Source organism: Lepisosteus oculatus, unplaced genomic scaffold (genome assembly GCF_040954835.1).
Source record: "Lepisosteus oculatus isolate fLepOcu1 unplaced genomic scaffold, fLepOcu1.hap2 HAP2_SCAFFOLD_76, whole genome shotgun sequence".
Classification (NCBI taxonomy): Eukaryota; Metazoa; Chordata; class Actinopteri; order Semionotiformes; family Lepisosteidae; genus Lepisosteus; species Lepisosteus oculatus.
In genome coordinates, this window is record NW_027168320.1 from 424,868 (window position 1) to 439,854 (window position 14,987).

At 46.7% G+C, this 14,987-nt stretch overlaps 1 non-coding gene across 1 annotated transcript; it reads left to right on the forward strand.

Moving 5' to 3' along the window:
- Window positions 1–13,941: 13,941 nt before the first annotated feature.
- Window positions 13,942–14,023, forward strand: trnas-uga (transfer RNA serine (anticodon UGA)). Its single transcript has one exon. It is a non-coding gene; the product is annotated as a tRNA-Ser (tRNA).
- Window positions 14,024–14,987: the final 964 nt, after the last annotated feature.

Sequence of the window (14,987 nt, forward strand, 5' to 3'; positions counted from 1 at the left end):
GACAGGGCCTGGCTTTGGGCCAAGTGTGTCACGGCTGTGACACTGACATGGAAGCTCCAGAAACAATTCCCGCTGCTGAGCTACCGAACAATCATCGGTACTACGATGAGAACGTGGGCCAGGGCTTACCCATGGCCTATGTTGACGGTTGCTCTTTTCGCCACGAACAGCAGGTGCTAGCAGGGGTAGGAGTAGTCTGGCAAGACAATACTCCCTGTGGGCCGACCCGCTATAAGCTAGGACCAAAGACAAGTCAGTATGCGGAAGTAGCTGGGGTGCTGATCACCCTCCAGCAGGCCCTGACACATGGCCTTAAACAGTTTGTCATCTGTAGTGACTCGAACTACGCCCGACATAGCTTCGTGTCTCACGTTCCGTATTGGAAGGGTAACGGCATGAAAAATGCCCGGGGCAAGGAAGTAAAGAACAAAGAGTTGTTCCTGGCCAGTGACAAGCTCACGACCGAGGCTGGAATGATGGTTTACTGGAGGAAGGTGAAGGGACACTCCCAGGTGAAGGGACCCGACAAAGACGGGAATGATGAGGCCGACCGGTTGGCCAAATCTGGCGCCTTAGAGGGTGAACCCTGGCAGTTCCAGCAGGAATGGCTACCCCCAGAATTCGTGGCTGAGGTCAAGGCGGTCACCCGAAGCAGGGCTAGACAGGATGTCGGAGCTGACCCTCAATCTGTAGTGCTTGGGTCACAGGGTTTTAACACCGATCTTGCGGAAATGCAGAAACAGGACCCAGCAATTGGGCAAATGTATCAGCATATCGCTGACCCAGTGCGTCAACCTCTTTCGGAGCAGGTGCTGAGCCAGTCTCTGGAGCTGAAGGAGCTGGCAGAGGTGAAAGACAACCTAAAAATTATAAAGGGGTTGTTGGTTTGTGTACCAGTTGCACAAGGTGTCCCAAAGTGGGTAGTTCCCCACTGTCATCGGGGGGTCATGATCCAACATGCTCATGACGAACCCTGTGGGGGTCACCGGGGAATCAAGGCTACATACGACACTATCCAGCAGGTGGCATTCTGGACTCACATGGGCCAAGACATCGCCGCGTATGTAAAGGGGTGTCTGACGTGTAGCCAGTTCCAACCATCACGGCCCTTGCACCGTGCACCACTCCAGAAAAAGGGCATGACATTCACCTGGTCCAATCTTCAAATGGATTGGGTGGGGCCGCTGGTGAGGTCATCCAGAGGGAACAAATATTTCCTCACTGTTACGTGTGCATTCACAAAATGGATTGAGTGCCTCCCAGCACCCAACGACACGGCAGAGACAACTGCAGTGCTGTTGGTGAACCATGTGTTCAGTCGATGGGGATTCCCCCTGACCGTGGTCTCGGATCGGGGAACCCATTTCACAGCTACAGTAATGGCAACCCTGTGGAATATGCTTGGGGTCAAGACCCAGTTGCATATCTCCTACCACCCTCAATCCTCGGGCCAGGCAGAAAGGGCAAACCGAACGGTGGTTAGTATGCTCAAAAAGTTTGTCTCCAACAGCAGTAGGGACTGAGACATTAAGCTGCCCCTGGTTCTGATGGCCATCCGAGCTACGCCCCATTGCTCTACGGGGGTCCCACCTTTTGAGATGATGACAAGTCGGAAGATGACTCTTCCCCTACACTGTCTTTATGGGGTGGAGGACCTGAGCACGACGGGGGCTGCTACGGCCCATCAGTATGTGTCAGACCTGCGAGCACATCTGCAGGCAACCTTTGCTTTTGCCCAGAACAATCTGGGAAGGAGTGCAGAGGGTAGGAAAGCATACTATGACTGAAAGGCAGTTAACCAGGAACTCCAAGTAGGAGACAAGGTCCTGTACTTCCAATTTGCCAAACCCACAGGGGTGGCCCGGAAGTACTTACCCAGTTGGACAGGACCCCACGAGATTGTCGATAAGGTATCACCGGTAGCTTATCGAATTCAGATTGAGAAGGGAAGGCAATCTCTGGTCTACAAGTGGGTGCATCGCAACCACCTCCGGTTGTATCGCCCACCTCAAATGGCGCCGGAGAACACAGAATAGGGTTAAACGTCCAAACCCGATCAAAGAGGGGGGTGCCCCTTTGTAGCTGCAGGCAGTTAGGTACTGTACTGTAGGTCCTGCTAGGAAAATATATTCAAAATTATAGTGGAACTGTACCATGTGCCTCATCTATGTTCCAGAATGGGAATCCTAAAACTGCCACGGCTGGTCCTGACAGTACTGTGGATCGCCTCGACACAGCCCCTTGAAGTTGTGGAACCTGGTCCTCCTACCGGCATAGTCCTGCAGGAAACCGTAGTCCTCTCCATGGAAATCTTTATGGTACAATCTTTTTTTTTTCTTATAAAATATACTTTATTCCGAAAAAAAACACATCTCAAAAGGAAACATCTCACACGATAACACTCCACAAAATTAAAACATCGGCGGAACGGCGGTGATTGTCCGTTATCAATCCTTGCAAGGGTGGGCGTATTTGCGCTATTATGAGAGTCCCTCCAAACCCTACCGCTTGCTGTAAACCATTAATCCCTGTACAGGGTCCATAGGCCTTTCCAGCGCTCCTTTGCCGTGGGGAAACCCCATTTAGCAACGTCGCGCTTCATCCTCCTCCTGAGGTCCGCCAGGATCCTCTCTTCCAGCTCCCTCGCTCCCCACTTGTTGTTGTGCCGGATGAGATTGTTCCTCGCGTCCCACAGGCCTTTCTTTGTGAGGGACAGCAGCAGCCACATCAGGAACTGCGTCCCCCTGTCCAGTCCGGTAGGTGCCAGCCCCAGCAGAATGTACTGGTAGCTGAGCACCGCATTCGTTTCCAGGAGTTGCATTATGTTGTCCATTCTGCCCCACGCCGCCTTGGCGAAGGGGCAGCTCCTTCACTTTATTAAGATACTGAAGAAAGATGTGGAGACGGGGGTTTGAATTTAAAACTTTCTGTAGGGGGTTTAGACTTTCAAGTCACAAGCTGGGGTTTATGGCAGGAAAGGGGGGTTAACTGATAAGGATTGCAGATGCAAGCTAGGAACCCCCCTGGGTGTAATGTTAAACTGACCATTTGTCCAGAACATCGTAAACTGGCCAAATACCATGAACCCCCCTCTTTACCATCAGACCGAGTGACGTCAGAAACGGAGAAGAAAACACTATATAACCCAAAAGTTTGTAACAGTACGGGGAACAATACTTCGGTTTTGTTGTTTCTTGCGGGAAACAAGACTTCGGCTTTATTGTTCCTTGCATGCAATAAACTCATCTGTTTTACTTCATCTCGGGATCAAGAACCTTATTTCTTCTGTTACAACAAATTTGGCGTAGTCGGCGGATGCTCCAGAAGGCGCAGAACTTCCCATCGGCAGGAGAGATGGTCAGCGCGCACATAACTAAGAGGTAAGGACTCCTCTTTTATTTAAAAGTCCTGACTCTCTCTGACCGATTGGGAAATCTCTGCTCCCTGCGAGAATCGCCCGAGATGACGGAGTAAACGTGAGTTTCTGAATTCCTCTGGCCCGGGGAAGACACCGGTGTATGTAATGGGTTGTTTGCTGTAAGCCCAGAATTTGGTCTGGCAGGGGTTCCGCGGTATTGTGTACAGGCGTTCGAAGCTGGTATATGCCTTAATTGCGCGTGGAGTTTTTGAACGGGTTTTGGACCCTTACCGTGAAGTTCAGGACTGGTGTGGGCCTTAATTGCGCCCGGAGTTCTGAAGGTCAGAACTGGTTTGGGCCTTAATTGCGCCCGGAGTTCTGAGGCTCAGGATCGGTGTGGGCCTTAATTGCGCCCGGAGTTCTGTGGCTCGGGATCGGTGTGGGCCTTAATTGCGCCCGGGGTTCTGGAGTGGTGCATTAAATGCACGTATAATCCAGGATTGGTGTGGGCCTTAATTGCGCCCGGGGTCCTGAGATTAGCTACGCCTTGATTGTGCACAGATTGGCGTGGCGTGGTTTTTTTGTTTTAAAGGAAACAGGAGTAGAAGAGATATATATATATATGTATGTATGTTTTTGGTGTTTTCCTTGTTTGTGAAATACATATACACACGCACGACACTAACATAAACACACCTCATAATAAAAGAGCAAAGCATTAAGTAGCAGGATTTAAAGGACGTTGAGACCTGAGAATCGCCCTGATTGAGCTCAGTGCGTAAGTCCACCCCGGGGCAAAAGCAGCGATGCTGGCGTTCTGGGGATGGTGAATTACTGATCAAGAAAGGGGGTTTTCGAGGTCTCGTTTCTTACCTGTGAACAGTGCGGTGTAAGCCCTCTCTAAAGTCTCGGAGAGGCATTTAGATCTGGAGGTAACAGACGCCCTTAGCTGAATGAGTGCAGTAATGCACAGGTTTTTCCAAGTGAAAACATCCCCCTACTGAATGAGCTGTTACCTCACACACGACAAAAGTAAATCTTAAAGAAACCAAACGTGTGCTAATTGGGTGTTTGAGAAAGTGGTGGAAGTATCTGATTACATATCGGAAAAGTGTAAATTGACTGAAAGGGAAGAGAAATATAGGAAGAAGCTGAGTCTGTCAGAAGGAGTTTGGGGCGAAGATGCCTGTAAAAAAGCGTATGAACATTGGAACAAAAACAAAGATTTAGCTGCAGCCCTGGTGATCGGCCGACACCTGAGGTGGCAGATTAGCATGAAGGAGAAATCAGAATGGGATAAAAAAGAGAAGGAGTTCACAGAAAAAATAAAAGCGTTAAATGAGAGGAAAGATAATTTATTTGCGGCAAAAGAGGTACTAGAAAAAAAGCTAAAAGAGGGAGTACAGGAGAATGAGAAACTAAAGAAGGAATTAACTCCTGGTCACGCTGCACTGGTTAATGTGCTACAGCCGGCGACTAAGTTATATCCTGCTCTCCCACAGGGGAACAAACAGGCAGGAAACGAAAATAATTGGGATCAATTCCCACAGTGGCCATATGGAGATGGGGGGTCGGATTGGGATAACACTTGGTATGAGTGTGATAAAGACGGATCAGAGTCTCCCCTGTTAGAGGGAGGGCGCCCGTAGGTCTGTACTCTCACTCGAAGTGGGAAAGGACTTGATGTAGCAGGGGCTGGCGCCGTTGATGACAGCGCCACTCTAGCTCCGTCTCGCACCCCGCCGAGGGGGTCCGTTCTCGCACCTACCTTCCCTGAATCCCCAATACGATCAAATCCAAAACCGGAGGATATTGACCGGTGGGCTAGAGAAGTACCGCACACAAAATTAGGGATGCAGCGAACCTGGAGTGCGCTTCAGGAATTAAAAGATACTTATGGTATCTCCCCCCTGACTGCCGCTATGATCCTCAGAAGGACAGGGGAAAAGCGTGTCGGAGAACTTAAACAATTGTGTGAGGATAACGGCAGGGGAGGGCGATGGGAATGGGTTTGGCGATGGCTTAAACAAAATTATCCACCAAAGACAGATTGGAAAAAGATATCTGCGCGTCAGCAAAAAGAAAGCGAGGATGTGGCTGACTTCACTGACCGCTTCGTCACACTCTGGCTGGAATGCTCAGGACTAAGTGACGAAGATGATGTGAATAGCGACGCCTCTGCTGTGATTAAACAAATTTATTTGGGCGGTCTTAAGCCTGATATAGCCAAAGCCCTTCAGTTAAAAGAGCCCGAAATAGGGCAAGATACGACTAAACAATTTGAGGAAATAGTTAAAATGGCACGGCAAATCGAGAGAAATATGTATGCTAAGGTGCGGGCAATACAAACAGGGTGGACACCCCCCATACTGAAGGGTGGAGCTGGCCCTGACACCCGACTAAATCCAAAAGGCGAAATTACAACTCGGTGCCATTATTGTAAAAATTTCGGACATTGGCAAAAGAATTGCAAAAAGCGATTAGCCAGTGAGGGCAGGATTGGAAGATACCGAGATCCCCCTTTCAATCCCTCAAATCGAGAGGGGCAAAAAAACCTGTTGTCACAATTACAGGATTTGAGCGAAGCAGACAAACGCGCTATCAGGGAGCTTTTAAACTAGGACTCCCCCTAGTGGCCTCCCTACGCCTATCTCAGGAACTGAGTGAAAAAGAGCTCAAATTACAATGCACGATTAATGGGATTCAAATGTCACTTTTATGGGACACTGGGGCTCAATTATCGTGTTTATCTGAACAGTCAGCCAAACGGTGTGGTGTCATGTTCACAGGGAGGGAGCTGGAGGCCACTGGTGTAGGGGGTAATCGAATAACACTCAGAGAAACTCAAAAACTCAAGATTAGACTAGGAGATGGGGAGGTAACATTTAATGCTGTCATGTGGGTAGGATCTACCCCAGATCTGTTGGGATGGGATGCTCTGAAATACCTACAAGGGGTTACATTAACCATACATGAGGAGAGGGTGGAGGTAAACATCTGGTCCCTCCAAAAAGACGAACTAAAAGGGCATTCAATTTGGACTATGGATAAGGACGAATGCGGGCTTCTGGATATGGAACCCGCCACATTTACTGGGAAATCCCCGCCATACACAAAGCCATATAAAATCAACAAAGAGGCGGAGGAAGGGGTTCGACCAGTAATACAAAAACTATTGACTCAAGGCATTGTACGAAAAACACACAGTACAAGCAACAGTCCAATATGGCCCGTAAAGAAAGCCAGCGGAGCATGGCGATTCACAGTTGATTACTCAAAAGCTAATCAACACATCAACCGTCTCACCCCCTTGGTAGCAGACCCCTCTGCTATTTTTCAACTACTGACCCCTGAGCACCAGGTGTTTTCAGTAATTGACATGGCTAATGGGTTCTGGTCTGTTCCTCTACACCCAGAGTTACAAGATTGGTTCGCTTTTGTTGTAGATGGAGAACAATATACTTGGACCAGGTTACCACAGGGGTTTCATAACAGCCCCACCGTGTATCACATGGCACTTCGGAGGCATCTCCGGGAGCTGCCTCAAGTGTCCTCCGTCGTTATCCAATATGTGGATGATATTTTAATCGCGTCTCCTGACGAGGAAACCCACAAGAAGGACCTCCAAATTATTCTCAACCAACTGGTTAAAAAAGGACACAAGGCTAGTTATAGCAAAGCACAGTTATGCCTAGACACCGTAATTTACTTGGGACAAAAGATTAGTCAGGGAAAAAGGGAATTGACAGAAGATCGGGCCTAGGCAATCCGAACACACCCTAGTCCCAATACGGTGAGAGAGCTCCGATCATTTCTGGGTCTGTGCAATTTCAATAGAAATTGGGTTGATGCTTTTTCTGAAAGGGCCAAACCACTTACAGACCTATTAAAGGGGGGAGGGAGGTCCCTTGATCCTATTGCTTGGAGTCCTGAAGCTGAACATGCTTTTAATGATTTAAAACAAGCTCTGTTACAGGCTCCTGCATTGGGGTTTCCTCAGACAGATCAACCATTCTACCTCTACGTAAGTGAAAAGAATGGATTTTGGACAGCTGTACTAACACAGGAACATGGGGGTAGGTACCGCCCGGTAGGGTATTACTCTGGATCCTTGGACGAGGTAGCCAGGGGCTGGGGTCCATGTCTACGAGCCGTTCAGGCCGTCTGTCTAGCAGTACAGGCAGTCAATAACATAGTACTAGATCAACAACTGATTGTTCGATGCCCACATGCGGTACACACCCTCATGTCCCTGAATCGGGTCAGTCAGGTTAATGCGATACGATGGAGCAAGTGGCAGGTCTTGTTAGAGGCTCCAAATATTACCATTGAACGTGAAGGAGCTCTAAATCCAGCCACATTGTTACCTGACCCATCAGAAGCCTACATGTTAGAACACAGCTGTGATGTTTGGGCAATGGGAGAAGATGAGGGCATCAAAATAGCCGAGCAACCACTAAGGAATGAAGACCTCATCCTCTTCACTGATGGAACTTAATTCACAAATTCTAGTGGGGAGAGGAAAGCGGGTTGGGCTGTGACTACAGAACATGATATCCAATGTGGGGGAAGATTTGAGGTACCCACGTCAGCACAGTGAGCTGAACTGAAAGCTTTGGTGGAAGCCTGTAAATTAGCAAAAGGCAAGACCACCATAATATACACAGACTCACGATACGCATTTGGAGTATGCCATGACTTTGGAAGGTTATGGAGTAATAGGGATTTTTTAACCTCTGCTGGCACTCCGGTAAAGAATGCAGATCTGGTGTCTGAGCTGCTTGCGGCTCTCCAACTCCCAAAGCAGGTAGCTGTAGTCAAATGTAAGGGCCACAGCAGAGAGGACACTCCCGAGGCCAGGGGCAATAAGCTGGCAGACTGGACAGCACATCAAGCTGCCCTGGGGCAATGGGAGGAGTGGGCTATAGAAAAACCTCTTCAGATTATTTCAGTTTGCACAGTGAACATACAGGCACTCCGGACGGAACAGCTCAGCGAGCTCCAGGCCCAGGCCCTAAGGATTGAGAAATGGACCTGGATGGAACGCAATGTGGGGCTGCAGAAGGATGGGACCTGGAGGTGCCAGCGTACAGGCAGACCCGCCTGTCCCAAGCAACTAATGCCCTACCTGGCACAGCAAATACACTCCACAGGGCACCCAGGTGTTAGCCAAATGACTCGACACTTTGCTCAGAGCTGGGTGGGCACAGGCGTTGTACCACAGGCGTGAAACCCTTCGCAGCTGATGTGGTACAACGCTGTGGCGAGTGCCAAAAAGCCTCTGGAGCACCGCCGGTTCGGGCTCCTAATCTTCGACGTCCTGCACCCGAGGGGCCCTTTAGACACTGGCAAATAGACTATTGTTCACTGCCACCCTGTAAAGGGAAAACAGGTCTCCTAGTGATGGTGGACCAGTTTTCTAGATGGGTGGAGGCTGTCCCTGTCAAACGAGAGACTGCGCAGACAACTGCCAAATATCTCGTGACAGAAGTAATTCCCCGATGGGGACTCCCGTGTCGCATAGACTCAGACCAGGGCACACATTTTACTGGAAAAGTGTGTCAGGTGGTGGCAGACCTACTAGGGATCAAATGGGACCTGCATTGCCCTCATCACCCGCAGTCCTCCGGCATGGTGGAACGGGTGAACCGGACTTTGAAAGCTAAATTGACAAAGTACCACCTGGGAGGGATCCCCTGGGTGGATGCATTGCCCGCCGTACTGTGCAGCATCCGGGCTGGGACAAATCGAATAGTGGGGCTGAGCCCGTTTGAGGTGATCACGGGGTGTCCCATGAGACTGAGTGACTCTCCAGGACATGACAGAGTAGGCTTGAGTATACTAACTGATTCTCTGTTACAGTATTGCAAGTTGCTGACAGAGGCCACCCAAGGAGCCCGCGAGCAGGTCCTGGAGGCGTGGGGACCACCACCTGAAGGAGGGCACGACCTCATCCCAGGAGAGTGGGTGTGGATCAGGAAATTTCCTTCACAGGTTCTCCAGCCCAGGTGGGACGGACCCTACCAGATCCTGTTGACAACTGAGTCTGCGGTTCGAGTGGAAGGAAAAGATCGCTGGATCCACGCGTCACACTGCCGACGAGCCTCATCCCCATTTACAGACTCAGAATGAAATCATTTCTGTCAATAACGATAATTGTTGCTGTAGGACTATGTTCCGCAGGGATTAATGATCATCTCTCCCACAAAGGAGAACATGGAATTAATTCCTTTTTAGGCGTCTCCTATCTGACAGCTAAGAAAACCAACCAAAGTGCCTGCTGGGTGTGTGCCGCATTACCCAAATATGTACAGGAAGGACTTCCTATGGGGGCCATTCCTTGGCGTCTCGAGGAAGTCATAGGCATGATCATTTGGAGGGATAATTTAGGAGATTTTATATGACAAACTATGGGGGTTGCCATAACACGACTTTAACCTGCACAACATTACAATATCTACAGGAGCGAGGCTTAGAGCCCACGAGTTTCACAGGCTCTTACGCTCCTAAATATAACAGAAGCCATACACCACCATACCTGACTCTAAATAAGGAACGTGAGGGAAACATATGTTTTCAGCACACTAATGGTCTGCACTTGGTTGGATGGAGTCGTTGCAACCTTACCATCGCTGCAAATATATCCACCTCTACCTTCCAAATTCCAGGATGGGATCGGCACACCCCACAATTTGGTATAAGCTTCTTATTTTCAGAGGCATGGGGAGCGCCAAACGGAACATATTTCAGTTGTGGAAAACGAGCCTACCCATGGTTGCCAGCCCAGTGGTCTGGCTCATGTTATTTAGGATATGTGGTTCCTCATATCCGTGTTCAAACCCACAGCCCCTTCGGACCTAACCACAGACCACAAAGAAAATTGGCTGATTGGAAATATTATTTAGGTATAATATTTCCACAAGCCGGCATGAACTTTCTGAGTCGAGAGTTAATTCAAATGGCCTCGACTTTAGAAGAATTAGCAAATTCTATCTCATCTAGTCTGAAGGCTGTTAATGATGAGATGGTAGCCCTCAGAACAGTGGCCATGCAGAACCGACTAGCTTTAGATTATGTACTGGCGGCCCAAGGAGGAACTTGTGCAGTAATTGGCACTGAATGCTGCACATATATCCCTGATAATTCTGAGCACATCTCAGATCTGGCCCAACACATTTACAATGAGGGACAGAAATATCAGGACTATTATACTGAAAATTAGGGAATTGGGTCTTGGGTAAAGTCTGTGTTTGGGGCCTGGGGTGGAACCTTTTTACAGTGTTTATTTGTAGGAATAGTATTGTTTATATGTATAATTGTAATCATCACGTGCACAAAAACATGTATCACATCTTGCTATAACTGTGGAACGTACAATGTCATGGCAATACATACCTGTTCGCCAAGAAAGGAAAGATCTGCCCTGACATTGTATGTATAAAAATAGGCTACACTGACGTATGCCATATTTTATAAGGGGGGAATGAAGAAAGATGTGAAGACGGGGGTTTGAATTTAATCCTTTCTGTAGGGGGTTTAGACTTTCAAGCCACAAGCTGGGGTTTATGGCAGGAAAGGGGGGTTAACTGATAAGGATTGCAGATGCAAGCTAGGAACCCCCCTGGGTGTAATGTTAAACTGACCATTTGTCCAGAACATCGTAAACTGGCCAAATACCATGAACCCCCCTCTTTACCATCAGACCGAGTGACGTCAGAAACGGAGAAGAAAACACTATATAACCCAAAAGTTTGTAACAGTACGGGGAACAATACTTCGGTTTTGTTGTTTCTTGTGGGAAACAAGACTTCGGCTTTATTGTTCCTTGCATGCAATAAACTCATCTGTTTTACTTCATCTCGGGATCAAGAACCTTATTTCTTCTGTTACAACAATACTTAGAAGACAAAGATACTGTATCAATTTATGTTGCATTAGCCTGATTATGATTAAAAAAACACATATAATTAAACACGCGTTTACGATTTAAATCAAAACACGATTTAAATCAATATAAATGTTTATATTGTAACGCATACTGTCCAGCCTCCATTTCTCTATAAAAATTTACTCTATTACACACACACACACAATAGAAGCAGGAAGCAGAAGCAGTGACCGTTGTCAGAAGGGAAGAAGGTGACTATTCATTGTTATCAAAAATGACTTAGAATCGATCATGTTGTGATATTTTGAAATATAAAAGTCAATTGATTGTCCATAATATTGCTATTCTATTTTTTCGAAGAAATGTTTGTTAAAAGAAGAGTCCAGCACCAGCTGGATTTGAACACACAACCTGTGAGTTGGTAATCGCGCACGTAGACCAGTAGGCTACAAGGGAAGTCGCATGAAGGTAGAGGCGAAACAGCCCTACACAGCCCTGTCGCAGTACACGAATATAATCATATCGTTATTAAATTCTTTAGATACGCGATTCCATATTATATTAGCAGAAAAGCTTAAAACTACCACTTTTTCACACGCTATTTCACATGCTAGTTAAATACTTCGATGCTTAAAATCGTTAGGGAGAAATGGAATACCGGTGTGTATTTTTCCTTTAAAGTACCGATTCCTGGAATCTGACTGGCTGACACCCTTCTGAAGTGGTTCCATAAAATCTGGTATACGGAAAAGAAAGCGTTGATAAAAAAGCCTGGATTCTCATGTATCTCATACAAGTATCTTTTAAAATAGTCTTTGCTGTGCTCTTGAGGATCCTTGTGATATTTTGAGCTCTAGTTGAATGATAAGTGTTGCATTTTAAATCATTTTCGTAGTTAAAAATTATGAAACGCCCTGTTAAAAGCAAGGGAGTTTTTATGCCCGTTGAACTAAAACAAAATGCCTGACAAAGTATGGCTTGGACAGATTCCAAGTGCTTGTACAAATGTGCTAAAGAAATTATACTTTGAGTATACAGCTTGTCCAAAGTCATTCATTATTAATACTATTAGTAATATCTTCGGTAAAGGCTTTGATGCATAAATATTTCTGATAAAGGTAGGTTGTGTACTTCTGTCCAACTGAGCAATCTTGCTTTCATAAAATATACCAACATTTTAATGACTAATGATTAACATGCTGTAATACACAGTTCAAAATTAAAAGCTCAAATGCTGTACATGAGAGGTTAAGCTCCCCCTGGCGGTTTTACAAGGTGACGCCGGATAGTTTCCAGCATGACGTCAAATGACGCGATTAACCGCGTGATACCGCGTGATACCACGACACACCGACCGGGGTATGCCGCGAAATACCCCACCCGTTTTGAATGGCTGCATCTGTATACAGTACAGTTTGCATACAGTACTGTGTTTATGTTCCTAAACTGATCTCTTTTATGAGCAGGTGAAAGGCATGGTGAATAGGAGATTTTCAAAAATTACTGTGCTTTGCATGATTGGAAACAAATGCGTGATTGCGAAATGCTGTGGTGTTACTTTTACAAAGATGGTCGATGAAAAAAAGAATGTGGACCAGGGCAATACTTTGAGTTTACAGCTTGTCCAAGGTCATTCATTATTAATACTATTAGTAATATCTTCGGTAAAGACTTTGATGGCGACAGCTCAAACATGAGAGGATGAGCTTTATTAGCTCCACCTTGTGGAAATTCCGGATACTATTATTTTAATTGCGGTACTAAAGGAGAATTTACGGTAAGTCGTGGTAGACTGAGTAAAGCGCACCGCAAAATATTGCGGTATCGCCCGCTTGTTTTGAATGGCTGCATCTGTAAACCACAGCTTAAAGAAGAGCACCATCTCAGTGCCATACTAATGTAAATGAAGTAATACTAAGACATGTTCTTATGGATTTGTCTTACCTTGAGATATGTAATTGGATTTCAGGATTAACTTCCACATTCAATGTACTGGTGATTCTTTGCCTGGTCAGTACCTGGGTGGGAGACCTCCAGCGAACAATTAAGCTTGCTGCTGGAAGTGGTGTTAAGAGACTCTTAGGATCTTCCAGAGGTGTCTGTCCAATAGCACTAGTTGCCTTAGAGCTGGCTCAAACATTGCTCAAGAGTCTACCTTTCACAGATGCGCAAAGATGAATGATGGGGGTGCACGCTTCAAGGAGCCTTCCAACTGTAGGGACCGATTAGAGACGTAGCATGTGTTCGTTTCCATATACGCCCCGTGTCTCAACGGTAGGACAGAGTCAAATACTGCCTCGACACGTAACAGCGTTATATTAAACCGCAGGACTTGAGGGCTGTTTTGTTTGAATGTTCAAGGCATTGGTAAGAGCGTAGGTCAAGGGCCATTGGTGCATCTCCTGTAACTGGACTAAAAATGCTATTCAAAGTGCAGTGACTGAAATCGTCGTCCACATGTCTCCGTTGTTGATTGCTTTCTGTCTAAGAACGTTCTGTTTTCATGTCCGAACGGGGAGACTTTATCATTCCAACTTGAAGCCACCCTTAAGTCCTCTGAGGTGTGTGTGTGTGCTTGCACGTATGGCGTAAAAGGTTTCTTAAACGGAGAGCGAACTTGAAAAAAGTTGCCTCCGCCGCCGCCTCGCACTCCCTGTTCGATTGTAGCAAGAAGGCAGCGGCCGCGGCGCTCGCTGTAGTCGTGGCCGAGTGGTTAAGGTGACGGACTTGAAATCAGTTGGGGTCTCCCCGCGCAGGTTCAAATCCTGCCGACTACGGTGTCCTTTGCATTTGGTTGCGTGTGTGCGTGTAAAAGGACCAGTGCCGTTTCGTTTTCGCTGGGACCTTTAACACTCTAAATCGCCTGGACCCGCAGCCTGTGAAATCGATTCTTCAGCACCCACGAAGGACGCTTTGCCGCTGGACACAGATACCGATGCTTTTCTGCAACGAGCTTTCCAGCTGAATTTTCTCGGCAGCTCCGTACTGAACCTGTTCTCCATTGCAACATAGCGGAGGCTCGTCACGTCTATAGCAAGGCTGTGTAGGACCGCATACGCCACAGTGACTTGTACACAGACCACATGAAAGGCAAGCAAAATACACTTTTAAAATTCCAAAGACTCACAAGGTCAGAGGAACAGCGATGACCTGAACAGATCTGTTACAGAAGTCTAGGTTGACCTTTTTAGAGCTGTAATTGCATTTTTGTTTAATAGAAGATCAAATCTACTCGCATGTACCAGCACCTTACAGTTTATTGATGTTAATTCTGTTTAAGTAATAAGATTGCTAACGATGTTGGACTTTAGTCGGTGTTTTTTAGAACAAATTGCTTACACTTCTGTAAGGAATACGCAGTACGTGCCTTTGTCAGTCATTGCTCACCATACCTGTAACTTTCTTATCTAACTCACTTCCTCAAATGGTGAAGGTCCACAAACATAAATGAAAAAAAACCCCTTGTTGTAGATGAGGTGCACAAAAAAGCAGCCCCTGATAGTGTATAACACATTTATACTATTGCAGAGACACATGTAACATATATATATACTGTATATATATATGAAACAGAAATAGAAACAGAAACAGGAATCGCTTACTCACCTGGAGAATCTCTGTAGGAATATCTAGCATTTATCAATGGAAATAAAAGCTGCTTTAATACAGTGCATGTTCAAACTCAAACCCTCAGCTGCTGTTCTTGTTTGTTTTGGGACAAATTGCAACTGAGCATCGCAT